This window comes from Centruroides sculpturatus, unplaced genomic scaffold, assembly GCF_000671375.1.
Source record: "Centruroides sculpturatus isolate CEXI.00-Female unplaced genomic scaffold, Cexi_2.0 scaffold644, whole genome shotgun sequence".
Lineage (NCBI taxonomy): Eukaryota > Metazoa > Arthropoda > Arachnida > Scorpiones > Buthidae > Centruroides > Centruroides sculpturatus.
In genome coordinates, this window is record NW_019385082.1 from 29,159 (window position 1) to 43,700 (window position 14,542).

The window sequence follows — 14,542 nt, forward strand, 5'->3', positions numbered from 1 at the left end:
CCACTGTGCTGGGTGAGACGTTGTTGAAACAAAAACTGTTATGCATTCCATCACATACATAAACAGTGTCGTAATTCGCCAAGTGCAAATCAGCAAATTCGTAAAATTTTTGTTTATTTTGAACAATCCGGATAATCGAAAATCCGGATAATAGAGGTCCGGATAATCGAGGTTCTACTGTATATATAAAAATATCAATGCATGAAGAAGGTATATTCAATCAAATAATAAAGATTAAAAAGTAATTAAAGCAGAAGTTTGACTTAATCAACTATTATTTATAAAAAAAAATAATTAAATGTAAAAACCCTAGAAAAAAATATCAATTCACATCATATTCAAATGGTGCAAAATGACAGGAAGAGGTATGAGTGGACTCATCAATAGAACATTTGGAATCAATTCATTTATAAATTCAAATAATCTAGTTTTAAATGCAGATGACAATAGAAATATTTTAAATGATTTGGTTAACTTTGTCAATTAACATGCATAATATCAATTAGAGCTAACTGAAATAATCTAAGATCAATCAAACAGTGGCAAATTACTCAATAAGTGCACTAAGCATGTGGCCTAGGGCCTCATGCTTAGTGAGTGAAATTATAAAAATAATAATAATAATAATAAGCCTCTAAAAATTTGTATAATTAATACAAAAAAAAGTATTTAAATTGTTCAAGCAAAATTAATTTCAACTTATATAGAAGCATTTTTTTTATTTTCTAAAAATTTAGTAAATGTTAATCTTTTCATTGTTTATGGCTTTTGTTGTCTTTTTAATATTAAAAAACACTTTACATAAAGGGTTTTTTTAACAAAATTGTATGTAGTGCCTTTAGAAGAACATAATCTGCTACTGCAATCGAAATCATTTAATATATAATGTTAAGTTATTTTAATTGCTTTTAAGTAACTTTATATATAATTTGATCATAGTTTTATCTACAAAAATAAATAATTCCAAAATAAAAAATTCCAAATAATTCCAAAACAATTTGAAAACATTCCCCCCCTCTCTCTCAGAAAAACCTCCAATGTGTTTTAATGAGAACAAAAACAACTTAATTATTTAAAGATTTGCAGAATTCTCTTAAATTTCCATTGTAAGATACTGAAAAATTAAGAATGTATTTATATGCTTGATACAATGCTATTAGACATCTGTATTATTGAATACATAAAAAGTTTGAAAATTAGTGATTTATATAAAATTTATATAACCGACAAAGTATGATAAACTTTTTCAATAATATATAATAACAACAACATTTTGACATATAAATTGTATATTTTCTTTCATCCATATAAATATATTTTTCTTGAATTTCAACCATAAATTTTACTGAAATTATAAAATTATCAAAGTTTTCTTTATATGAGTAAAATTTGATTCTTTATGGAAAAAATTATTTTCAAAAATTAATTGATCATAAAATATAATGCACAATTATTTAGGAAAACTACTTGTTACATAGCAAAATTTAATATCCATTTTTCAATGGCTGAATCCAGATTTTTGATGTCCAAATTTTCAATGTTTCACTGTATTAGTTTTCCAATTTTTTAAAATTTATCCTAAGTAATGTGTTTGGAAAAATTAATGTATAGATAAATATAGTATAATCTCTCAAAATATAAATATACATTATGATTAGTATATTTTGATAAACAAAACATTTTATAAATTATTTATGTAATTAGAAATTATTATTATTTTTATATTTGAACTAACCTGTTAATATACTTAATTTTATTTCTGTTTCATCACCATCCATCAATAAGCATAAATTAACAAGAGATCTACTGAACAATGCCAAAATATTTGCTTGATTTAAAGCTCTGTTGAAAACATTGAAATAAATAAATCAAATGTAAATTATTTTTTAGTTTTTACATTATATTATGTATAAACTGTATACAGTATTCATATCACTAAATATTGAAATAATTCTATATGCCAGTGGTGGCCAACCTGTGGACCACTGATTAGCCACACAAAAAGTTTGGTAGTCCATGGAGAAATTTGGGCATTAATCAACTCAAGGTTACACGAAGCATTACAAAAGAAATGCAAAATTCTTGGCTGCTTTTTCTCACTCACTGGGTTTTTTTATTCAAATCTAAAATTAAGCACAAAATGACTGTTATCAATAAATAATAATCTACAATAAATAACGTTATGAGTGCAACTGTCATCCTTCATGGAAAAGAGCCAAGAATCCATAAATTTATTTTAAACAAGCAACAACAAACTTCACACTAATTTTTATAATTAACAAAGTAAATGTCATATTAATAAAATAAAAAAAAGTAAAATAAAACTTTTACAATCATTATTCTATAGATGTTAGTATCATGAAATAAAATTCACAATAGTAATCTTCAGGATTCAAAATTGTGAGTTTATTTGACCCATGTTCATGAGGTCAGAAAGATTGGCAATTACTGCTATTTGCTATATAAAATACAAATGAATGAAAGAATACAATTGTAATTTCATTCTTAATTTTATTATTATTAAAACTGAAGCAATTAAACAAAATATTACATATAATTCTAACATTGCTTTGAATCATATCTTGAGTTTGTTTTCATGAATAGAGAATATTTTGCATGTTAAAATACAGTACAATCTTGGTGATCTGACAAATATTGGGCTGGAACAGTGTCAGATTAAGGAGATTATCAGATTAGTGGAAGTAAGGTGAATTCAATGGCACATAAATGAATGTGACATTGCAGAATAATTATTAATAATGCAGAAAAACACAAGATGGATTACTAATAAAACATCAAGGCACCTTGACTTTACTGATTAATTAAAGAGTGTTGCTAAGTTGGCAGATTCCCACTAAATTTAGTGGGAAGTACAGTATTTTTGGTGTAAAATTTCAGGAGACAGATTTTTACTGTATATTGTACAATTGTGTTATAAGATATTACGCCTTTGTTTTATTTTAAAATATTATTACTGCTGCAAAACCATTTTAGACGAAACTGTGTTGTAGAAGTTCCATGTTACATGTTAAATTTTTAGTTTGAAATACTGTATTTTAATATCCAACTTATCATCATCTATAAATCTATGTTAAAATGCAATTTTTCTACAAGCAAACAATAATAATGGTTAATGGTTAATGGTAAGTGCAGATACCCATGTATAGCAATGCAACACATGGGCAATCTGCTAAGGGAGGAGTACCTCCCAGGAGGTCTTTCTATGGAAAACTGATCTCTATTTAGGAGTTAGACATGTGAAAAAACTCAGAAAACTCCACATGGCCAACCCATATGTTGATAATATAACAATTTTTTGTTTTGTTTTAAAATTATTTCTGAATAAATTTCAACAATATTATTATTATATTTTAATCATTAAAAAATATATAAAATATTAAATAATGACTTACTGTATTAAAAATGCTTCTATTGTTATTATTCCCTTCCTTTGTAGCCTCCAAATTAGCTCTAAAGAAAATATTTCCTATAATAAAAAATGTCACGTAATGTAAAGTTACAATTTAAAACTAAATAAAATAAAGTAATTATTTCCTATACAGAAGTTAATGATCTTAAATGATCAGAAAAACTTCTCTAACACAAAGCTCCAAGGAACACAAAGAAAACTGAGTTACAGACAATTTGAGTTAGAGAACAATAGAGTAAAAAATGCCAATTCTTAACAGATTTGTATTTTTCCCTCCCTTGCATTATATAAAGAATCTTTGATAGTTTTTTTGCTTTAAACAGCCCATGTATTGCCTTTCAGTAAAACGTTCAATGTAATTAATGTAATAAAACTGTTTTGCAGGTACATCTTGTTGAGATAAAGCAAGATGTCATCTCACTTTGGACTGGAATTTCATCCGCAAATCAATGTTGAACAATAGACAAAGCTAACTGTCTGAAAATTTCTTGGAAATTCAATAATTAGGATCACTTTGAATAGAATAAATATTAAAATATGAGTCAGGAAAGTTGAAAATAATGTAAATCACTGTCAAGGGACAATGAAAACCTTTGACTTGGAGAAAATTTGAGTTAAGAAATTCAAATTGGAGACATTAAATCCCTATGCTATTCCATTGAAATCTATTAAGTGATTCGTTTTCTTCAAATTAAAGAAATATTCAAGTTACAGACATTTTAGTTAGAGAAGTTTTACTGTATTTGTATTTACATTCAAAAGGACAGGTTAATTTCTGCTAAATCCAACTATTTATGGTCTTCATGGTATTCTGAGGAATATTTATTCTTACATAAGCACTTCAGATCTAGGTATTTACATGCCTATAGGTATGTATGTAAAAAAAAAGTAAGAATAAGGATTTCTCAGGATTTCAAGGAGGCTATATGTAGTTAACTTAATTTAAATTAAATTTCTATTTAAGCATATATAAAATAATTATATTTAAACATAAAAAAAATAATACTTACAATAGTATTAAGAAATTTACAAAATTGAAATTGCATAAGATTATCAGAAGTTTTATTTTTTAAAATATATATAATATCTTCAACTTTTTTCTGGAAAAATAGGTAGGATCAAAACTTAAAAAATTTTTGTTTTACTTAAAATTAATGAAACCCTTACTCACTCTTATCTCTGAAGTAAGAAAGATTGAATTATTAGTTGTTTTGTTTGAACAAATGCAATTATGCAATTCACTAAAACAAACTTCAATGAGAGAGCTACTTTTTACTGCAAAAAAATAATTTTAATCATAATACAGTACAGAAAATATTTTAATTAATAAATTATTGACAATTTTTCATCATTTGAAAACTGAAATGCTTATTATTGTGATTACATTATATTATTGTTTCTTTATAAACAGTAAAATTGATTCTATGAAATGGAAAATAAATGCTGAAGATTGCAAATATGATCCAGTTAGATCAATATTAACCTAATTACATTATTTAGCCAATAGCATAATTGGTATCATTAGACATTGTTTTCACTTAATCTCACAGTTTCCAAGAACCTATTGACAATGTTAAGTGGAGACTTACTGTATTATAAGAATAAACTTTTAAAATTATAAATTATTGAGTTTGCCAATGAGTAATTAATAATTTGTTATTCAAAAATATAAGAATAAAAACTCAATGCATAAAGTCTTTGCATCTTGGTCAGTCTTGACAGTGTGCAACAACACTACCTAATATTAGGGGTCATTAACAAAAAATGCCAGTAAAATTATAATTAAAATGAAAAATGTATTGAGTAAATTTGAGATAATCTTGAGCTCTGGCATGAGTTTTTGTATCAGTTCATTATTTGAAGAAAAGGAATGATTCCACCAAATAATAATAGTTTTATGATTGTTTTAGTACTTTTCTTCCTTTCTTTCCAATGAACTTCACATATGTTTGTGCAATGTGGCAGCTGTGTAAAAATTCAAACACTCATAACATCTGATAAGTATATCTTTTGAAAAATGTTTCAGATAAAAGTTTGTTTCTTTTTGATGTAGAAAATATGCAATAAAAAAATTGAGATTCCCATTTAAGAAAATGAAGTTGACTCCATTTTCACCAACTGTAAATCATCAAAATAAAAATAAAAATATTTTAAAAAATGAAAAAAACATTCTACTTTTTCATTAATAAAAAATGATGCATAATTTAAATTAATGAAATTGTACAAAAATTAGTTTATAATGTAATTAAAACAAATGAATCTTACCAATTAAATCAGATGAACTAAATGGTAAAATACTTTCTTTTTGCAACTATATTAAAATAAAAATAATAATTTTTTTATATCTGAAAAATCATAATAAATTTTTAAATTTCAATAATGAAATACCGTAGAATCAAGTTTGTGAAAAAATATGGAATTTAATTTTTCACACTTTAAAATAATTCATCAAACTGATTAAATCTCGACACCGTACTGTAAGATATGAAATTTTAAATAGCTCTTTCAGGTAGCCAAATCTTTAGTCATATATAAGAAACATTTTTAGCTTGTTTTGTGCCAGCTTCAGCATAAGTAAAATACTTCTAAAATAAAATGGAATATAGATTCTGAATTTTATAGAATTGAACAACATTAAAAATTACATTTCATTTCAAGTATTTTTTCTTTAAAACGTAAAATGTAAATGCAAGCACTTTTGACAATGTATTATCGTCTTCATCAGATAAGAAATTTTTTTTTCTTTCTTTCTTTTGAAATGTTCTATATGAGTGAAAATTGAACTAAAAACATTTCTTACACATAATTAACTATTTATTTTAAAATAATTGTTTAAGTAATTGCAAAATTCTGGATGAATATGATTAACTGTAAAAGTATTTTATTTTTTGTTATTTTGTTTATCCCTCTAAGATTTTATTTTCATACTAGATCATTAATTTTCACTTTAAAACTAAAAAATTGACCTTAGGAATAAAATAATAATAATCCTGTGGTTAAATAAAAGTTTGATTATTAAAAAAATATTCATGCAATTATATTCTTATAACTAGAATATCAAAGTATTTTGAGTTAAGCATAAATAAGATTTAAACTAACCAAAATATATAGAAATTGTGTGTAAGAAAAATTAAAATTTATAAGTTAATTTATAAATAAAATGAACTTCATAATAATAATGTAATAAATGAAATACAATAAAATATACTCATATATATACACTGGTGGACAAAACTTAAGGACGAAGAAGAAATAGGCATGTATATGAAAAACTACATGTGGTTGTAGACCAAGAAAAAAACATTAGTATTGACAGCATGTTCAACATGATTTAATATAATAATTATGTTCAAAGGAAATATGCAAAATGTCAAAAGAGGGTATTTTTGTAAAAGGTGCATATTGTCTGAAGACATGGTTGTACAAAAAATGCACAATACTTACCACAAACAATCCTGAGTGTCATGTCAGTATAGGATATGGCCACCGTGACATGCAATGCAACTTTGTACACAGCATGGCATACTTAGAACAACATGATCCAGGAGCTGTTGAGGCAAGTTGTCCCATTCCTGTTTCACTGCATGGATGAGGGACTCCTTGCTTGTCCGTGGATACTGACCACTAGCAATATGTCTCCCCAAGGCATTCCATACATTTTCAATCATATTCAGGTCAGGAGAATGGGCTGGCCAGACTATACGATGAATATCCTCGCTGCCAAGATACTTCTCTACAAATCGTTCTAGACTGCATACTGTAATATTAAAACACTTACTCACACAGCTTTTCTTGCAGCCAAAGTTTATAAGAGAAACTTTCTAACGTTTTCGGTCTTGTTAAAAGACCTTTCTCAAGAAAATAAATCAAATACAACAACAAAATTGTAAATCGAACGCTTAGTACAGTTAACACGTTTTTCGAATCTTTTCGAACTAGCCTTATAATCCGTTGCAAATGACGTCATTGTGAACGTAGCAACAGAAATATAAAATATATAACTTAGCCAGAAGTTATATATATAACTGAAGTATATATATAACTTAGCCAGAAAATACGGGATTAATATTAAAGCTATTATCAACAAGAGTAAAACGCGCCCTAAGAAGAGAAATTTACCTCCTAATGAAGGAGCTTTAACGATGGCTCCTAATGAAGGAGCTTTAACGATAATGCTTCGCTGATTAATATTTTTCGACGCATCGGAAAGGCCCAGAACAAAAGAATCCTATATAAAAGAACCCCCACCACGTACCAACTATTACGATCTGATAAGGATTTAGCGGACAGAAGAACACTCCCCAGAGTATATAAAATTCCAGTTACGGACTCAAGGCGACGTAGTAAATTAATGTATGTAGGGGCAACAGGAAGATGTATCAAAGACAGGTTAGCAGAACATCAAGCAAATATAAGAAAAAAACAACCATGCACTGTGCTAGCCACCTACGTTCTAGCGGACCAGCAAGACGTCAAAGTTGAATGGGACCAAGCAAGACTAATGCAGATAGTCCGCGACAAGAAACACCGGCATTACGCGGAAGCCTGGCAGATTTGTAAGGGAAAGCATAAAGTCCTTGCAGTCAACTTTCGGGAATCGACAAAAATATCGGCAGCATGGTCCTCTAGTTTAATATAAACTTAATAATTGAGGGAACTAGTTACTATGTATCTTAGGCTACGTATTTTTAAATGATGTAGGGAGAGGGTAAATATGTGTATTTATATCTAGATATTTATGTAATCTTTTTATATTTCTGTTGCTACGTTCACAATGACGTCATTTGCAACGGATTATAAGGCTAGTTCGAAAAGATTCGAAAAACGTGTTAACTGTACTAAGCGTTCAATTTACAATTTTGTTGTTGTATTTGATTTATTTTCTTGAGAAAGGTCTTTTAACAAGACCGAAAACGTTAGAAAGTTTCTCTTATAAACTTTGGCTGCAAGAAAAGGTGTGTGAGTAAGTGTTTTAATACTTCTCTACAGCTTGTGTGCGATGACATGGTGCGTTATCATCCATAAAATGAAACATTTCACTGACAGCACCTCGGAAAAATTGAACACATAAGAGAAGAACTTCGTCAATGTACCGTTGGCCAGTCATGGTCCCTCGGTCAATCACATATGGGTATGGCTATTGACCATGATATCTGCCCACACCATGATACTACAAGTCAGATATTGATCCCTTTCTTGAATATTTTTGAGATGATAAAAACTCCTAACCTCACGCCATATCAATTGCCATCTAGAATCAGACGATAGACTGAATCTACTCTCATCTGAGAAAAGCATGGTAGCCCAGCTGTCATTTGTCCAAATGCAATGCAGACTGCACCATTGCAAATGGGTGCTTTGGTGAACTTTTAAGAGTGGGACACACACAACACGTCTTTGGGCGTATAGTCCTTTGTTTTGCAAACGTCTTGCAACAGTTTTATGGGATATCTTAGTTCCTGTGGCCGCCTGTAAATGACTTGCCAGTTCACAAGCTGCACTGCGTTGGTTCCTTTTTGCTGAAAGAACAATATACTTTTCTTCTTGGGGTGTCGTACTGCTAGGAAAACCTTCCCCATTGCACCTGCTGCATATTCCGCTAGTTTGAAATGCTGCCTATAGTCTAGAAACAATACTGTGCGCAATGTTAAATACATGTGCAACATCTGTTATATTCTGCCCTTCTTCCAGCTTTCCGATTATTCTTCCACAAATAAAATCATCTAAATGATGTCTGGAAGATATGTCCAGAATTTTATTATTGTAATTTCACTCCTTCCTGTTCAAATTTCACATCCAATGAAAACTGAATGCATGTGCAGATTGCCTGAAATCTCATATCTGTGCTGTCATGTGACCAACATGTGCAAAACTCAAACATTTTTATAAGTTTTACATAACAGTATATAAGTTTTACATCACAATTTCAAGCATATTTCAACTGACTGTAATTGTTCAATTTCTAACTGTAATTGTTGAAAATAGCATTTGTGTTTATGTTTTGTCCATCAGTGTGTATATATATATATTAATATATTGAAATATTTACCTCTTTTGCTCTTTGAAGAATATTTTCAGGTTTATTAATAAGAGATTTCATCATTTGTTTAAGTTCAGATGAATTAATAGGTTTAACTTGAACAGAAGCCATTTACTATTTTTAGAAATAAAATTACAAATTTATTTATTTATTATATCAATAATGATCAATAAAATAATTAGCTATATTTTATAAATTCATAAAAAGATCATAAAATAAAGATGATTACACACACATACACACAGACACACAGGGTAGGGGCTACTATTACTGACCACTTCTAGTAGTCAACTACGTAAGCTGAAATCAGTGCATAACTAGTCTATCTGAACAGGTTTATGCAAGCTGTCTTCACAGAAAGCATCATAAGATTATCCCATTTTTAGTGACATATAAGAATAACAGGTTGCCTCACTCATGGGGATGGGAAAAATTATTGCTCGACACTCCTTATGGTAATTGACCACATATGGTACTGTCAAGTCTTTAAAAGATAACAAAGGTTCTGGGTTTCAGGTGAGTATTTTCTACAAAATGTCTATTATTGAGCTTGCTGTCATAGCTAAGAATTTGCATCAATTCTGATATAATATGTAAAAAATGAGGTTGTTGACTACTGGATAGACTGACTCTGTATATTTGCATGTTCANTATAATTAACAAAGTAAATGTCATATTAATAAAATAAAAAAAAGTAAAATAAAACTTTTACAATCATTATTCTATAGATGTTAGTATCATGAAATAAAATTCACAATAGTAATCTTCAGGATTCAAAATTGTGAGTTTATTTGACCCATGTTCATGAGGTCAGAAAGATTGGCAATTACTGCTATTTGCTATATAAAATACAAATGAATGAAAGAATACAATTGTAATTTCATTCTTAATTTTATTATTATTAAAACTGAAGCAATTAAACAAAATATTACATATAATTCTAACATTGCTTTGAATCATATCTTGAGTTTGTTTTCATGAATAGAGAATATTTTGCATGTTAAAATACAGTACAATCTTGGTGATCTGACAAATATTGGGCTGGAACAGTGTCAGATTAAGGAGATTATCAGATTAGTGGAAGTAAGGTGAATTCAATGGCACATAAATGAATGTGACATTGCAGAATAATTATTAATAATGCAGAAAAACACAAGATGGATTACTAATAAAACATCAAGGCACCTTGACTTTACTGATTAAATAAGTATTTAAATTGTTCAAGCAAAATTAATTTCAACTTATATAGAAGCATTTTTTTTATTTTCTAAAAATTTAGTAAATGTTAATCTTTTCATTGTTTATGGCTTTTGTTGTCTTTTTAATATTAAAAAACACTTTACATAAAGGGTTTTTTTAACAAAATTGTATGTAGTGCCTTTAGAAGAACATAATCTGCTACTGCAATCGAAATCATTTAATATATAATGTTAAGTTATTTTAATTGCTTTTAAGTAACTTTATATATAATTTGATCATAGTTTTATCTACAAAAATAAAAAATTCCAAATAATTCCAAAACAATTTGAAAACATCCCCCCCCTCTCTCTCAGAAAAACCTCCAATGTGTTTTAATGAGAACAAAAACAACTTAATTATTTAAAGATTTGCAGAATTCTCTTAAATTTCCATTGTAAGATACTGAAAAATTAAGAATGTATTTATATGCTTGATACAATGCTATTAGATATCTGTATTATTGAATACATAAAAAGTTTGAAAATTAGTGATTTATATAAAATTTATATAACCGACAAAGTATGATAAACTTTTTCAATAATATATAATAACAACAACATTTTGACATATAAATTGTATATTTTCTTTCATCCATATAAATATATTTTTCTTGAATTTCAACCATAAATTTTACTGAAATTATAAAATTATCAAAGTTTTCTTTATATGAGTAAAATTTGATTCTTTATGGAAAAAATTATTTTCAAAAATTAATTGATCATAAAATATAATGCACAATTATTTAGGAAAACTACTTGTTACATAGCAAAATTTAATATCCATTTTTCAATGGCTGAATCCAGATTTTTGATGTCCAAATTTTCAATGTTTCACTGTATTAGTTTTCCAATTTTTTAAAATTTATCCTAAGTAATGTGTTTGGAAAAATTAATGTATAGATAAATATAGTATAATCTCTCAAAATATAAATATACATTATGATTAGTATATTTTGATAAACAAAACATTTTATAAATTATTTATGTAATTAGAAATTATTATTATTTTTATATTTGAACTAACCTGTTAATATACTTAATTTTATTTCTGTTTCATCACCATCCATCAATAAGCATAAATTAACAAGAGATCTACTGAACAATGCCAAAATATTTGCTTGATTTAAAGCTCTGTTGAAAACATTGAAATAAATAAATCAAACGTAAATTATTTTTTAGTTTTTACATTATATTATGTATAAACTGTATACAGTATTCATATCACTAAATATTGAAATAATTCTATATGCCAGTGGTGGCCAACCTGTGGACCACTGATGAGCCACACAAAAAGTTTGGTAGTCCATGGAGAAATTTGGGCATTAATCAACTCAAGGTTACACGAAGCATTACAAAAGAAATGCAAAATTCTTGGCTGCTTTTTCTCACTCACTGGGTTTTTTTATTCAAATCTAAAATTAAGCACAAAATGACTGTTATCAATAAATAATAATCTACAATAAATAACGTTATGAGTGCAACTGTCATCCTTCATGGAAAAGAGCCAAGAATCCATAAATTTATTTTAAACAAGCAACAACAAACTTCACACTAATTTTTATAATTAACAAAGTAAATGTCATATTAATAAAATAAAAAAAAGTAAAATAAAACTTTTACAATCATTATTCTATAGATGTTAGTATCATGAAATAAAATTCACAATAGTAATCTTCAGGATTCAAAATTGTGAGTTTATTTGACCCATGTTCATGAGGTCAGAAAGATTGGCAATTACTGCTATTTGCTATATAAAATACAAATGAATGAAAGAATACAATTGTAATTTCATTCTTAATTTTATTATTATTAAAACTGAAGCAATTAAACAAAATATTACATATAATTCTAACATTGCTTTGAATCATATCTTGAGTTTGTTTTCATGAATAGAGAATATTTTGCATGTTAAAATACAGTACAATCTTGGTGATCTGACAAATATTGGGCTGGAACAGTGTCAGATTAAGGAGATTATCAGATTAGTGGAAGTAAGGTGAATTCAATGGCACATAAATGAATGTGACATTGCAGAATAATTATTAATAATGCAGAAAAACACAAGATGGATTACTAATAAAACATCAAGGCACCTTGACTTTACTGATTAATTAAAGAGTGTTGCTAAGTTGGCAGATTCCCACTAAATTTAGTGGGAAGTACAGTATTTTTGGTGTAAAATTTCAGGAGACAGATTTTTACTGTATATTGTACAATTGTGTTATAAGATATTACGCCTTTGTTTTATTTTAAAATATTATTACTGCTGCAAAACCATTTTAGACGAAACTGTGTTGTAGAAGTTCCATGTTACATGTTAAATTTTTAGTTTGAAATACTGTATTTTAATATCCAACTTATCATCATCTATAAATCTATGTTAAAATGCAATTTTTCTACAAGCAAACAATAATAATGGTTAATGGTTAATGGTAAGTGCAGATACCCATGTATAGCAATGCAACACATGGGCAATCTGCTAAGGGAGGAGTACCTCCCAGGAGGTCTTTCTATGGAAAACTGATCTCTATTTAGGAGTTAGACATGTGAAAAAACTCAGAAAACTCCACATGGCCAACCCATATGTTGATAATATAACAATTTTTTGTTTTGTTTTAAAATTATTTCTGAATAAATTTCAACAATATTATTATTATATTTTAATCATTAAAAAATATATAAAATATTAAATAATGACTTACTGTATTAAAAATGCTTCTATTGTTATTATTCCCTTCCTTTGTAGCCTCCAAATTAGCTCTAAAGAAAATATTTCCTATAATAAAAAATGTCACGTAATGTAAAGTTACAATTTAAAACTAAATAAAATAAAGTAATTATTTCCTATACAGAAGTTAATGATCTTAAATGATCAGAAAAACTTCTCTAACACAAAGCTCCAAGGAACACAAAGAAAACTGAGTTACAGACAATTTGAGTTAGAGAACAATAGAGTAAAAAATGCCAATTCTTAACAGATTTGTATTTTTCCCTCCCTTGCATTATATAAAGAATCTTTGATAGTTTTTTTGCTTTAAACAGCCCATGTATTGCCTTTCAGTAAAACGTTCAATGTAATTAATGTAATAAAACTGTTTTGCAGGTACATCTTGTTGAGATAAAGCAAGATGTCATCTCACTTTGGACTGGAATTTCATCCGCAAATCAATGTTGAACAATAGACAAAGCTAACTGTCTGAAAATTTCTTGGAAATTCAATAATTAGGATCACTTTGAATAGAATAAATATTAAAATATGAGTCAGGAAAGTTGAAAATAATGTAAATCACTGTCAAGGGACAATGAAAACCTTTGACTTGGAGAAAATTTGAGTTAAGAAATTCAAATTGGAGACATTAAATCCCTATGCTATTCCATTGAAATCTATTAAGTGATTCGTTTTCTTCAAATTAAAGAAATATTCAAGTTACAGACATTTTAGTTAGAGAAGTTTTACTGTATTTGTATTTACATTCAAAAGGACAGGTTAATTTCTGCTAAATCCAACTATTTATGGTCTTCATGGTATTCTGAGGAATATTTATTCTTACATAAGCACTTCAGATCTAGGTATTTACATGCCTATAGGTATGTATGTAAAAAAAAAGTAAGAATAAGGATTTCTCAGGATTTCAAGGAGGCTATATGTAGTTAACTTAATTTAAATTAAATTTCTATTTAAGCATATATAAAATAATTATATTTAAACATAAAAAAAATAATACTTACAATAGTATTAAGAAATTTACAAAATTGAAATTGCATAAGATTATCAGAAGTTTTATTTTTTAAAATATATATAATATCTTCAACATTTTTCTGGAAAAATAGGTA

The 14,542-nt window shown here is 27.4% G+C and overlaps 1 long non-coding RNA gene across 1 annotated transcript; it reads right to left on the reverse strand.

Moving 5' to 3' along the window:
- Nucleotides 1–1,735: 1,735 nt before the first annotated feature.
- Nucleotides 1,736–4,478, reverse strand: LOC111634392. Its single transcript, XR_002758200.1, has 3 exons — nucleotides 4,441–4,478; nucleotides 3,414–3,487; nucleotides 1,736–1,842 (listed from the first exon to the last, which is right to left on the reverse strand). It is a non-coding gene; the product is annotated as an uncharacterized LOC111634392 (long non-coding RNA).
- Between the last annotated feature and the right edge of the window lie 10,064 nt (nucleotides 4,479–14,542).